A 10,409-nucleotide genomic window follows, 5' to 3' on the forward strand; every position below is an offset into this window, starting at 1 on the left:
TTGCACTGGAGGCACTAGGCAGGAGGGATGGGCCAGGAGTGCAGTCAAGGGACCCGAGAAGAGGAAGATTGGAGCTTCTTTGTGCAAAACCACTACACAAAGCAGGTAAGTATGACATGTTTGTTTTTTTTTTAATTACCTTTAATATCACTTTAACGCATTTCATGCATAAAAGTACACAATGTCCCAATTTACTCACTAAATCCAGCACTGTGCCTCTCTCTAGTGCATTTCTCCTTTCTCCCTGCATTCACAGGACAGAAAGGCAGCAGCAGGAGCGATTGGCGAATCCTGTGGCGAAGGAGCCTAAGGCAGGGCCAAGCCGTGCTGTGTCTGTCTATGGACACACACAGCCTGGCTCTGGAGCGAGCCCACACATCTGCCCCCAAAGCAAAGGGGTTGCTAAGGTGGCAGACACTGAAGAGAAGGTTCAAGAGCACCAGTGGGGGGCCCCAAAAGAGACGGTTTGGGGCCATTGCAAAGAACAGGTAATTATAACATGTTTGTTATTTAAAAAAAAGTCTTTATAACCACTTTGTTAGTGAAAATAAAAACTATGGACAACTGAACTGTGTTGTATGTATTTGCAAACACACGTGAAGCCACGTGTGTACTGAAACATCTGTAACTAAAAACAAACCGCTCATTGAATATTTCTAATGCCAGGTTCAGAGGCCCATTAAAAGCAAAATTCAGCCATAAACATAAAATAAATGAAGAGCTATATGAACGGAGACAATTCGCTTCTCAAATTTGATTCAAAATAAATCCTAATCTCTCAGGCTCTCTCCTTGCCCTCCAGCTAGTGTCAATAGCCCATGTAGTGTTCTCCGAAATCTTTTGTCATGTGACATGCCAATGCCAAAAGCACCACAGGAGAGACATTATATCCTCGCCTGCCTCTGAGAAACTCGCAGGGTTGGCTCCTAGAGAATGAAAAACAGGTTCTCGAGCTACTGTTCCACTTGCATGCATCAGAAAAGAAAACTCAAAGTAAGCAATGTGCTGCATTTAGAACCAGTATGTACTGGATGAAATTTAAACAAGAATGTAAGAAGAGGGTTTTTTTCAATGAGTAATGGAAAGTTTCCCTAGTGGCTGAAAAAAAGTGTTTGAAAAACTCAGTCATCGGCAAATCTTGGCGGGATCCACAGGACTAAATAGCAAGTTGAAGCTCACAAATAAAAGGTAGAAAATGCTGTAGTTGCCAAATGTCCATTATTTATGCCCTAGGTTATTTAGTCCCTGAAAATTTGTCCAAAAAATCTTCCCTGGCTTTCAATAAAAACTTGAGAGGTTCACTAGTGGTGACACTATGGTCCAATGCACAGCCAATGATTTGATCACCTCCATACTATACATGGGTGACAAGCAGGGGCAGACTGACCATTTGGAACCTCGGGTCAGTAGGGGGCCCCATGAGATGCCCCTGGTACCTTTTTCATAGGCTTTTTTGAGTTTGGGCAAGGACACAGGGGCCCCATGATTCCATATTGCCCTGGGGCCCCATGAGTTGTCAGTCCGCCCCTGGTGACAAGTCTATATTAAGCAGGCCTTCATTAAAGCAAAACAATATTGTATTCTCTTAACTCAATGGGGTTCCTGCAGTTTGAATGAATCCCAGTCAAGATACCATGTGCATGGAGTTTGCATGTTCTTTCTGTGCTTGCCCGAATTTTCTCCAGGTGTTCCAATTTGCTCCAACACAATGCTGCTCAGTAACTTGCTCCTGTCTATATTGGCTCAAATATGAGTAAGTATGAATGTGAAATAGGGACCATGGTTGATAAGCTCTTTGGGCAGCACAGTGGCTGTCATGTCTGCCTGGCAGTAGTAGAGTCATTGGTTTGAATCCCAACCACAGCACTACCTGCCTGGAGTTTGCATGTTTTGCCTGTATGGGTTTATTTCTTTTCAGGTACTTATATAGCGCTGTCATTTTACGCAGTGCTTTACATATACATTGTATAGTCACATCAGTCCCTAACCCTCAAGGAGCGTACAATATAATGTCCCTAAGGGCTCGTTCACACTTGACTGTATTTCTAACTCTTGCCAAATGCCCCTACAGCGTTTGACAGGTGTTAGACAGGCGTTTTGGAAGCGTTTTTAACGCTCCTCAAATGCTCCCCAAACGCCCTATGAGCGGTTTTGAGGCGTTTGATTTGCCAAGCATTAAAACTGCACCACAAAAGCCTATAATGAAGTTAAATGGTATTAACACTTCACAAATGCCCCGCAACCGCCTGCCAGGCTTTGAGGAGCGGCACCATAGACTTGAATGGGAGGCTTAAACTCCTCCTGACTCCACATGAGGTGTCAGTTTTGCCGTGACGCTAACGTTTCAGTGTGAACAGCACTGTGTGCTGCCATGTGCAGAATTTTCATAGGCATTTGAGAAGTGTTACTAACACTTCCCAAACACCTGTCGCCAAAGTTAGTGTGAACATAGCCTAACTCCCATATACTAGGGCCAATTTAGACAAGAGCTAATTAACCTACCAGCATATCTTTGGAGTGTGGGAGGAAACCAGTGTACCTGGAGGAGTCCCACACAGGCACAGGGAGAACATGCAAACTCCAGGCAGGTGGTGTCGTGGTTGGGATTTGAACCAACAGCCCTAGTGCTGCGAGGCAGAAGTGCTAATCATTTAGCCATTGTGCTGGATTTCCTCCCACATTTAAAAGACATGCTGGTTAGTTAATTGGAACCTAAATTGGCCCTAGGTTGTGTGAATGTGAGTTAGAGACCTTAAATTGTCCGCTCCTTGAGGGCAGGGACTGATGTGAATATACAATATATATGTAAAGTGCTGCAAATATTGATGGCATTATACAAGTACCTGAAATAATAAAATTGAGGACAGGGACTAATTTGAATATACAAGCACTACATAAATTGTTGGTACAATATAAATGTCTATAATATATAAATAATGTTAGCCTATGAATCTTCTTTTTTTTTTTTATTTCACATGCCTTTATTTCCAAATTTCTCCATGAAGACCACGTTGCCCAGCAAATATGAATGTTACCTAGTTCAAACAAACCTTACAACACTGATAGGGGTGGACACAATGGTCAGCACCATTTTTAAAACTATTTTATTGATTTTTTTTTTGTAACTAACTTTTTTAAACTGCCACTTTACTTTTACCACTTAAAAAGTGTTGGCTGGAATTCATATTTTATTTGCTTGTTACCTACCTAAAGTAAACCCTTAAAAATACTCAGTGAAGTGACAAGCTTCAGGAGATACACAGAGATGAAACAAATCCCCCTACATAAGTTGTAGTGTTCTATCTGCAGTCTTCTCTTCTCTACATTCATTCAATGTCCAGAATTTATACAGCTTGTCTGAGAGTTCAGAAAAAGGGGGGTAGAGAGCTGACATTGCACTCTGCTGAGCTCAGTGAGGGGAACTCTGAGAGCTGATTGGAGGGAAGGGACACACCCTCTTCACACAGCACACAGAAACAGAGTTAAGGCTGTCACTCTGCTGGAGCTCCCTCCCCGTCACCTTTTTTCTCCTGATGTCAGTAAAACTTGTCAGACTCATGCTGATAGCAGAGGAAGGAAGCAGCAGACAGGAATGACACTTGGTGCTCTGGATTGAGACAAGTACACACGATAGAGGGATATGCTTTGTTCATATCTCATGTCTGAAGTTTACCACCACTTTAAGCTTTTTCTGCCAATGGGAACTGGCCCTTTAAAGGGATCTTAATACCAGGCCTTCCCGAGTAAATGGTCACATAGCTGTCACAATGGTCATGTGATTGACAGTCCATTCTTCCCATGTTAACAATTACTGGGAACCAGAGGCAGACTGACCATTTGGAAACATGGGCGCTGCCCGAGGGCCCGGGGTCAGTAGGGGGCCCCATGAGATGCCCCTGGTACATTTTTCATAGGCTTTTTTGAGTTTGGGCAAGGAAACAGAGGCCCCATGTTACCCTATTGCCCGGGGGGGCCCCATGAGTTGTCAGTACGCCGCTGCTGGGAACTGTTAGTGACAGTACACTCTCAATGCTGGGGGTTCGTCATTGAGCATGCTCTTATCCCACAGCAGGGATACTGGCATTGCCCACATATGTACCACAATGTTGCAGCTTACTGCCGTGCTGCCACATATATGGGTATGGCCAATGGGAAGTTGTTAAAGTAGTCTGCAATTTTAGAAATTTGTCCTTTTAGAGCTTAATATTAGCACAGCTCGGTGCACCATCCAGCCCCATCAAGCCACAGCGGCTGCCATAGAGTTTAACAGGCTGCCAGCAGCACTCCTTCCTCCTGCACCTAAATACCTGTGCAAAATGCCCAGTGTACATGAGGCCTTATGGATCTAAATCATGGCCATTCATCCCTCTAGAAAGCACAGGTTGGCCATTCTGTTCCTACCTACTAGCTGATGAACCCAATTGTTCTTTAGGGTCCCTGTGCAGAACACATTCTAGAATGTCTGTCCTGACCTAGTTTAAAGGTGCCCTAAATAGCTTTCTCTAGATGGATCTGTCTGTTTTCAGGCCCCCAGGTTATGGAGGAGCTCTCCAAAAGAGTATTTCAGGGAACCGGGCCAATTCTAAAAGTTCAGATGTTCCTCCTTCGCTGTATATTTTACACCCACGCATTTCATACAGTAGATGTCAAGCAAAATCAAACAGAGGTACAATAGAGACATTTTTATAAATATGCCAAACCTGTTCTGATATGTTTACTCTTCAAAAAAATATTGTTGAAAAGCTATAACGCAATAGTTAATTTAACAAGCCCACTGCCAGCAGACATTCCTTAGAAGTCATGTCTTTTTTTTCCTAGAAGCAGATAATGCTGTAGGTTAAATGTAATCAACAAACAACCATATAAAAGGGAGCAAATAATCCAAGATGTTTTCTTTGGCGTGAAATTCTCTATCTCTCCTTATGTTTGGGTACGATCATGGATTTTAATTTAATAAAGCAAAGAGTAATGTAGCAATGACCAATCAGCAATCGTTCTGATAATTTTTTGCACACTGATAAGTAGAATATGTCTTCAGTAGAAAATTATAAGCAATACAGTTGGGTGTTAATTACCATGTCATCATTGAAACCTAAAGTGAACCCACATGGGCTATGGACATTCAAGTATTAATATTTTCCTAGAAGCAGTAAATAAGCTGTGAAAAAAGCCCTTACTCAACCCTGTAGCTGCGAGCACTGTGGAGCAATCCATCCCTAAAAAGGAAATCCACCTTTATAATCAAAAATCAATTTTTTAATTACCAAAACTTGTCCCTGTATATATATTAAAAAATAATAATAATATAATATACATACTTAAAGCGGAGTTCCACCCAAAAGGGGAAGTTCCGCTTTAAAGATTGGTCCCCTGGTCCCCCACTCCCCATTAAGGATTGGCACCTTTGGGGAGTGGGGGGGGGTGGGTACCCAAAATTGACAGGTACCCACTCCCACTGCGGTTGCCTGGGCGATCGGAAGTTGTCCTCCTACCCGCCCTCCCCGTAGTCTTGTGGGACACATGACAGGTCTCAGAAGATGATGATGCCATTCAGGAAGTGTAGCGCTACTCGCACATGCGCAGTGGGCACCCGGCTGTGAAGCCGCAAGCTGTCACAGCCGGATACCCACACTGAAGATAGTGGCACCTGGAATACAGGATGGCTGGTGAAACGGTCTGTGGCGGGGGCACCGTGGGATCATGGGACAGGTGAGTGGCTGTTTTTTAAAAGTCAGCAGCTACAGTTTTTGCAACTGCTGACTTTTATTTTTTTACAGTGTGAGTGGAACTCCGCTTTATTAGTTCAAGGAGTCCAGGATTGTCTCGCATGCAGGGAAAGATCTCCCTACACTGTTCTTCACCACTGCCACCATCTTGAATTGAGATCTAGAGCATGTGCAGACACACTGCAAGGATCTTAGCCAGGTCTATGGGATTGGAACCAAAGGCATGTTTGCACATTTGCTGGATCCCCTGTACATGCACTGAACCCCTACCACATGTTCAGAAACACTGTGGGTCCTGCCAGTAAATTGGCATAGAAATGGTGGCATTTCTATTCACACTTGATATCACTCAAATTGCCTCCTGGGATGCGTGACTTAAAAATTCCAGGAGGCAGTTTTCAGGATCTTGCGCATGCTCCCAGAGTTTCTGCACATGCGTAGGCTTTCTGCACATGCGTAGGCTTTCTGCACATGCATAGGGTCCAGGTACGTCATCCTTGCCTAGACGGGGATTAAGGAATGGATTTTTTTAAAAATTATCCACTTTTAAAGTAAAACCTTTTTGCAGTTGGAAAATATGGAGGTGGAGGAGGCAGAAGAGGCTCATAAGACTATCAGGCCTCTTTCACATAAGCAGTCCGACTGGGTCAACCTGTCTGTTTTTCAGATGGACCCGATCGGACCCTCCATTCTCCTCTATGAGCAGTCGTATGTAAACAGACGTGGGTCCGTTTACACCAGGCTACCTCCAATCCGGCAAAAACAAATGAAAGGAGATCGTTCCCCTCCGACTGGCCGCATTGGATCAGAGTGTCCATAGAGCAGAGTGCGCTGTGTTCGCTCTGCATAAGCGGAGTGGACATGGGCCTGATATCTGCCTGCTTTTGGGTGTTCTCACCCCCTTTTGTTTTTCAGCTCCTCTTTTTGCATCCTCCACGATATGAACCAAGTAAAACATTAAAAAAGGAGAGTGGAACCCTCCAATAATGGCCACAGCAGATGCACAGACACAACAGTGTAAAATTACCAACTGAAAATTAATTAATAATAATGAAAATGGACACCTCTCTCAAATCTAATAGATTGATGAAAAAAACCTGATTTCTCTCCTGAAAGATAGGCCAGGCTCCTATTCTCCTCTCTTCTGGACCACAGAATTGGAGGGTCCTTCTTACAGAGCCTACGTTGCTCCTTGGTATTCCCATTGGCTTTCTAAACAATCCATCACAGGGTGCTCATAGGGTTCTGAAGACCTCAAGTGACGGCATCATGACATCACAACTTGAGGGGGTGGAAACAAGACTGGACCATTATTAGAAGAGGCTCTGTGGAGTGTCATGTGACAACAAAATTGGGTAAGCAAAACTGCGTCCTGGAAGTATTCTGTTACATGAATTGGTATCAAGTGTTGAGGGGGGATGGGCGCAATTTATTCCCAAAAATCAGCTAAATATTGTGGGTAGTCAGGTGGGACAATTTCAGGGTGCAGGGATGAGCAGTGATGAAAGCCATGAGGAAGTAAAGGTAGGTACCTGAAAGTGGGCCTGTGTTCCAAAGATGGCGGTTCTGTGTGTTCTACCAGCATCAGTCATTCTGAATGCCCTCACCTCGAGGCAGATGTAAGATCAGTTGTTTCTACTGACATCGGGTAGAGATGTTATCTTTTACCCTTGTACCCTATGTATGTCATGGTGGCACTGGTCACGACACTACAATAAACATGGTTAAAGCTAGTCAGAATGTGAGCAGGACTTTATTTTGACAATGTTTGGCATGGGTATAAAACATCTTCTGACATTTCTAACTTGCCAAAAAGTGTCACTCTACAGATGCAGTAAAAGGACACCACCCTACATAACCTGTCTTACACTTCGTATTTGGTAGCTTACACGGGCGGACTGACAACTCATGGGGCCCCTGTGTCCTTGCTCAAACTCAAAAAAGCCTATAAAAAAGGTACCAGGTGCATCTCATGGGGCCCCCTACTGACGCCGGGCCCTCGGGCAGTGACAGAGTTTCCAAATGGTCAGTCCGCCCCTGGTTGCTTATAAGAAAAGGAGCAGTACAGTGATAGTATGGGTCGTATGCCCGACATCTTATACAACATCTTGATCTAATTTGCAAACATTTTTGGTACAACCAAAGCTTAGCTTTACATATACTTCTGTACAGGAACCTTGTGGAGGTCATGTCATGGACTACAGATTAAGAATAGTGATGATGAATAGTGAGCAATGCAGAGCATTGTATTACACAATAGAAAATGGCCTTCTTTTCTAAAGATATCATTACTCACCTGCTAATAACTTCCCCTTGTGTTTGTCATTATCTCCAGACAATCTCTATATTTATGTGTTAGATCAGTGTAGTATATGATTATGTTTCTATGCAGTGCACTGTCTGATGACAGAAGGGGTCATTCGGGGAGGTCTACATGCACGTTTCTACTATATCTGGGTTAATGGGGTAGTTATTTGAGCTCAGGTTACTGTAAGGCCATGATAATTCAAAGAAATGGCTACTTTATGAAGTACATACAAAATATTGGGTTGTTCTCGTCAAAAGCTAAATTTTTCAAGCTCTTTGGGACCTCAGTATTCTATGGGAAAGAATCCATTGGCATTCAATTGTGTTACCAATACAGATTTAGAACATTTATCCTACATGAGAGATTGTTTGTCCAGGTGTGGTTGAGCGCACCTGTCATGAAAAAATATGTGGTATGGCATTGTTGGCCTCCTTTTAAAAAATGCCAGTTCATCGGCTATCCTCTTCAAGGACTCATTGTAGTTAAATGCAGAGCTCCCTCTACTGGCTAATCCTCAAACTTCTATATTTACTATAGTAAGGAAAATATGGAAGAGATGTAAATGTCATCAAAAATTAGTTTAAGGTAAACATTTCCATAATGTCTCAAAATAGGTGCTTAATGAACATTAAAAGTTCCTTTTAAGTCCGGAAATTTATTAAAGAGGAACTTTACTCCCCCTCCGCTTACCTTTTTTGGCACAAAAAACATGCCCTCATGCCCAGTGATCCAGCAAGTTTTCTGAAGGGATCTGCTACTACACACCCAGTTGTCAGTCGCTACCTTCTTCTAAGCCATCATTATGGGGCTGACTGTGTCTTCCAGCTTCTTGTAGATGCCCCCCTGATGATACACATGTGCTGATTCATCAAAGGGCCTGCTGCAAAAACCAGGAAGAGAATGCTGCCTCCCCCTGGACACAATGTATAGCACCCCAAAGCCTCCTGGGATGCATGACATTGGTATTCCAGGAAGCTGTGGGCATCAAATATGTAATATTCATCTAGATACGATGTTTCCTGGGCCCCGTACCCATTGTTGAGCCCAGGATGAGCATGGCAAGTGCTGTTGGGTAGAGAGGAGATAGAACAAAGAACATCTATATGTTGGTCTACCCTTCCTTTTACTGACCTGGAAGCAACATGTAAAACCTCACTTCTAGGTCCACGAGTTACAGTGCATTAGATTCATTGGAGGACAGGTAAGACACCCGGGATCTCATTAGCCACTTGGTAACTGCACTATAGCAGAATGACGTCCTCTCAGGGGCGCGGCACCCGGCGATCTCCGTAATCGCTATGTGCTACGGACACAGCTGGTCACGTGATAAGGTAAAAGGCCAATCACAGTGGCCTTTTACCACATGATCAGCTGTGTCCAATGACACAGCAGATAATGGAGTTATTGGCAGCACTTTCCTCACGCTGTCACAGTGTGAGGAAAGTGCTGCTGAAAACCGGCAGCTGTCAGAGGAGATCAGCACTGATCATCAGGGTACTGATGATCAGTGCCCTGCAGTGCCGCCCACCAGTGTCCAGCAGTGCCACCCACCAGTGCCTCCCATCAGTGCCCCCCGCAATGCTACCCATCATTGCCACCTATCAGTGCTCAGCAGTGCCTATAGTCAGTGCCGCCAGTCAGGGCTGTCAGTCAGTGCCTTCAGTGAGCACTGCCTGTCAGTGTCGCCCATCAGTACCACCTATCAGTGCCGCCTATCAGTGCCACCAATCAGTGCAGCAGCATCAGTGCCTCCACATCAATGCCCACCAGTGCCATCTCATCAGTGCCACCTCATCAGTGCAGCCTATCAGTGCCCATCAGTGCTGTCTAACTGTGCCACTTCATCAGTGCTCATCAGTGCAGCCTCATCAACGCACATCAATGCACATACTTGTTTGCAAAATGTTATAATAGAAACAAAGAAACTTTTTTTTTGCTCTTTATTTTGTTTATTGCGTTGGGTAATATAAAATATTTTGTGCATTAAAATTCACTTTAGTGTGCTAGATACTGAGATTTTGCATTTCATAAACTGTTACGCTAATATCGTGTTAAATAAAAAGTTAGAACTACAGCTTCTTTATTCTCTAGGGTATCTGCTTTCAGAAAAAAATATAATGTTTGGGGGTTTACATCATTTTCAGTCCTAAAATAATTTTTTTATGCATGTGTGCACTAAATGCAAAACTGGCTCAAAAGGGTGAAGGTCTTCTTTAAAGGATAAGTTCACCTTTCATAACATGTTACACCCCAATTCAGGATGTAACATGCAACATTTTATGAATACTCCACCCACCGCTGCCCCCCCCCACTCCCCCACTTTGACAGCTAGCATCTTCTCTCCCCCAGCTAACTGTCAGATTTTTTAAAAAAAC

Source organism: Staurois parvus, unplaced genomic scaffold, assembly GCF_062004578.1.
Source record: "Staurois parvus isolate SC_StPar_1 unplaced genomic scaffold, SC_StPar_1.0 ptg000192l, whole genome shotgun sequence".
Taxonomy (NCBI): Eukaryota; Metazoa; Chordata; class Amphibia; order Anura; family Ranidae; genus Staurois; species Staurois parvus.